We start from the raw sequence: 5000 nt of genomic DNA on the forward strand, positions 1-5000 counted from the left end.
GCACATAAGCTTACGCAAGTTTGTGGGAAGAAACTTGGCTCACATCCTCATTACATCCCAAGATCGCTCTGTTTTAGATTAAAATTTGGAAAGTTTAAAGTAATAATTTAACTGCGCTCTCCCGCCTCGTTAGGTTTTTAAGGCCTGCCGCCGCATCTCTTCATCAGGAGCCCGCGAGAAGTAATTCCATGTGGAACAACGATTCATTTTTTCTTGTGAATATTCCCTTCTTTCCCTTTTCCTCCCTTCTTCCATATCCCTGTTACGCATTTACTCTTTTCCCTTTTCACCTCATTTCTCCTTCTTTTTCATCTCCTTTGTTTCTCCCCTTTTCTTCTGATTTTCGCTCTGATCTCTCTCTTTGATTGTCTAACATTATATTATCAAAAGAAGTAAAAGACGCTTGCATCAAGAGATTACACGGGCTCACATTTACCCATTCTAATTACAACGCCCAAATTAATTTCATCGTGGGTTTCGAACACAGAACCCGCTTTTTAAAAATGGAAATAATAATATCAAGCCACGCGTCCAAACCGATATTGCAGATCACAAGTGTGGCGGATCTTTTTCACTATCTCCTTTCCCCGAAGCACGCAGCGCCCGCGCTTTGCGTCATGCCGACGTCATCGACACGTAGCCGTGACGTCACTGCTGCACACGGGCCCCAACCACGGATTCACTTACAATAAGCTTTCACAACTTTTAATGTACTCATTATTGCACTGCTATATAAAGGGGTATTAAGACGAGATGCATTTGCTCTTATGTAGTTTGGGAAAAAAATGAGAAATAAAATATTTGTAAATCATCTCCTTAAAGGTGAGATGTTGCGCACGGCCCCACGAGGCTGAGGGAGAGCGGTGGACGTCAGCCAAAATACCAGCCGGAGGTAGTCATACAACCCTACATTGTGGATCTTCACGAGATTATGGCAATCGTGGTCACTTGGAAATTAGAATCTATTAAATCCCCTGCAATTCAGACTATGGCGATTCAAGCGGAAACTTGTTTTGAATTTGTTTTAAAAGCATCTTTCGCAGAACTACAAGGAATTGTATAGCCGCAGCTAGTTATTCATTTATCGATATGCAAGTCTACAATTCTTGAAAAAATACAAAAATCATATAATCACTATTCAGTCCACAATCAACGACTGTGCACCTGCAAATTGACATGGCAGCTGCAGTTACCTCTTATTTTGAATATTTCTTTTTTCTCCACTTTTTTTCTCGTAGCGGAACTCCCGGCAATGTAGGTGAGCGCGGTCCCATGTGTCCGTGTGAGTGTTAGTGAACATAAGTGTTGGTGCGTGTGCGAAAGGAAGTGTGAGTGTTTGTGTTTGCGTCTATGTCTATGTACGTGTATTTTCGTGCGCACAAGAGTGTCCATGTATGTGTCTGGATATCTGCGTGTGCGCGTGTGAGCGAGCATGAGCCTAGGTGCCGTGTGCGTGTGTGTTTCCTAGTAGCGTTATCCACACGTCACCTCAGGTTCCCGCCGCCGCCGCCGCTGCTGTTGCTGCACACGGCACCTTGCTTCGGCCCGCCGTCCGTAGCTACACACGTTTTTGGTACATCTTTCTTCTGTAAGGCGCTTTTTCCTCCGTTTAATCTTCTGCTCTGATCTCCTCTCCACCCTATCTTTATCAGTCAATGTAAACAAATGCATACGCGCATCCAAAAGATAAGAAAACTACAATTCAAGTTATCAGTCGAGTACGGGCTGGGAGACGGAGCGATCGATTGAGGGAAGTGTCAGGGCAGTGCATAGAGGGGAGGGGGTAGAAGGGGGGCAGAGAGAGGGGGAGTTACCTGGATTCGAAACGTGTTTCTATGGAGGGGACACGTACACACTGGACACGCACTCGAATACACACACACACACACGCACACGTACACAGACACCACGCGCTGCCACGAGACCCACCTCCCATACATCAATACATTTCCCGACTCACTGCTAACTGAGCCCACAGCTTCCCACTCTATACCGATATGTCAGGAAATGTATAGAGGAAGATGGTGGAGGAGGGATAAGAAGTAGGTTAGGCCTACTTGTGTTCGAAGCTAAACACACAGCTCCCTACACGACAGTATATACAGGTTGAGCATGTGGTCCTTGGGGGGAAAATAGATTTTAGCAGGGATGTGGAATCACTGCTAATGGCGCTTACGGGGAACTAAATGTAGAGCTTGAGGGGACAAGCTCGACCTTGGGAGGGTAGCAGCTGAGACCCCGCCAATAGTGACCCCAAATTACGATCGAAGTCTACTTATATATGAATGTATGTCTATATATACATATATATATAGAAAGATAGATAGATAGATAGATAGATACAAATATATACATGTATATACATATCTATATATACACACATACATATATATGATATATACATTACACACACACACACACACACACACACACACACACACACACACACACACACACACACATATATTATATATATATATATATATATATATATATATATATATATATATATATATATATACATTGTGTGTGTCACAGGCGATCATACAGCGGCCACGTAGTTTCACCAACGAACCGCCAGACCAGTGAGGTTCAACGCAGGGTCTATAGACTGGTTCAACACGTACCGAAGTTGAAGACCATTTGCGGCGGCGTGAATGTGGAAATCACCGGCTAACCTGATTGTTCCCTGTCACAAACCGTGGGTGACTTCCCGGTTGGATACGTAAACCAATAAACACTTTTTTTACATCGTTACAGCCGTTGTTCCAATAAAATTAAATGTCCCAAATGAGCTGAATGAGTCTGATCATTTTATTTCCGCATAATATAAATGCAGATGCTCCCTCTTGATCCAACATTTGATCGAAAACCTATTCGCAAATTCCCTCGACGTCTGACCCCGTAATTTGCATAAACACCAATTGGCCAATCAACAACTCTTAACAAGCTCGCCTGCAAAGCGCACGAACTAAATTTTCCTGCTTTCCTCCCTCCACGTTTCCCGCCAACCGACCAAAAAATCGGCCTTTTGCGATGATCGTGGCAACCGAGCGAGTATTTTCCTGCGAGGATTCCTTCTCTTTGGATTCGAGGATTCCGAGAGACGCAACAGCCGCCCCCGTAGGATTGCACATAAATCCGACCAAAGTTTTCTCATCTCCGGCTGCGTTGTTCTTTAACTACATATTTTTCATTCGGAGATGCGTTCCACCTACGAGCCCTTCAAATTGAAGGGAAGCCATATTTTCCTCCGCGCGCGCGCGCGCGCGCGCGCGTGTGTGTGTGTGTGTGTGTGTGTGTGTGTGTGTGTGTGTGTGTGTGTGTGTGTGTGTGTGTGTGTGTGTGTGTGTGTGTGTGTGTGTGTGTGTGTGTGTGTGTGTGTGTGTGTGTGTGTGTGTGTGTGTGTGTGTGACATTGAGTGAGTAAGAGTGAGAGTGCGAGAGAGAGAGTGTGTGTGTATATGTGTTTCTAAAACTATAAAATACGATTTTTACTCGTTCAGCCTCGGAAATCCCGTTCAAGCTCACAGGAACGACAAAATAACATTGTCCGGCGAGGGCCATATTTTAGCCAGCACTGAGAGTTGAACCAGCGGGTACTATAGCTGTCAAGCGCCCGGTATGGCGTCGCGTGTTGCAAAGAAACATTGGCCGGTCGGATAAATAATTCATAAATCATATTTCTTTCATCGCTACAAGGAAACTAGCACGAACGTAAAGTGTATATCATGGAGTTAACAAAGATAAAACATGAAAATAACATGTGATGCAATGCTCATTACCAGTTCGTTTTTTTCATTTTACGTTACTGTACAGCATGATGTGAGTCACAGTAACATAGCGGATGGAGAAATACCAACACATGGCGTAATGTTCTGTGGAGATGGAGAATCTTAAACAAAAAGCTTTTTTAAAGTTAACTGAATCAGTCTTTATACAGCTTGCTAATATCATAAAAGATACAGTGTAACATTCTCTCTCTCTCTCTCTCTCTCTCTCTCTCTCTCTCTCTCTCTCTCTCTCTCTCTCTCTCTCTCTCTCTCTCTCTCTCTCTCTCTTTCTCTCTCTCTCTTTTCTTCTTATATCTCTTCCTCACTCATTCTCTCTTACTCATTCTTTCTCTCTCACTCATTCTTTCTCTCTCACTCACTCTTTCTCTCTCACTCACTCTTCCTCTCTCTCTCACTCACTCTTCCTCTCTCATACTCACTTTCTCTCTCACTCTCTTTCTCTCACTCACTCTTTCTCTCTCACTCCTTCTCTTTCTCTATCTCACTCCTTCAACATGTGTCTGTCTCTCTCTTTTGTACAACGTTGTGTCCGCAAAGAGCGCGTCTGTGTGCATCTGGTCCCTCTCATTCGAATTCATTCTAGATGATGCAAACAAACAGCAGCGCCTTTGGTACACACGTGTGGCACAGTAGATGGTATAAATGTGAGACGTGTTAAGTAATAGACATGTGCGGCAAAGTGGGCGTGGTGACTGGGGAATCTGCAGGCCAAGACGTTACCAATAAAAACTGTCACAGAAGCACCAGATACCCCATTGTTGTACCAATATTCCCAGGTTATGTATTTTGTTGCTACCCAGTCTACATTCCACGTATACAGTGTATATGTATATGTGTAAATGTATTTTTGTATGTATGTGTGTGTGTGTGTGTGTGTGTGTGTGTGTGTGTGTGTGTGTGTGTGTGTGTGTGTGTGTGTGTGTGTGTGTGTGTGTGTGTGTGTGTGTGTGTGTGTAATATATATATATATATATATATATATATATATATATATATAAAATGTACATACATAAACACACACAAACACGCACAATGTATATCTGTATACATGTATGTATATGCATGAATACATGCCTAAATGTACTAGTTGCGGCCATGCAACCCCCGGGTGCAACAAAAAAGCGGAGTGCCATGTGACCAGAGCCGGTCACGTGAGTCGCCCCAGCCTCCCCCCCCCCCCCCCCGCCCCGCCCCGCCGCCCCCCGAC

At 44.1% G+C, this 5000-nt stretch overlaps 1 protein-coding gene across 6 annotated transcripts in view; it reads right to left on the reverse strand.

Moving 5' to 3' along the window:
- The window catches only part of ZnT63C (zinc transporter 63C), a 192589-nt gene that overhangs the window by 29743 nt on the left and 157846 nt on the right, over positions 1-5000 (reverse strand). The gene's annotated exons all lie outside the window — the stretch shown is intronic.

The sequence above is a fragment of the Penaeus vannamei genome, chromosome 22 (genome assembly GCF_042767895.1).
Source record: "Penaeus vannamei isolate JL-2024 chromosome 22, ASM4276789v1, whole genome shotgun sequence".
In the NCBI taxonomy this organism is placed as follows: domain Eukaryota; kingdom Metazoa; phylum Arthropoda; class Malacostraca; order Decapoda; family Penaeidae; genus Penaeus; species Penaeus vannamei.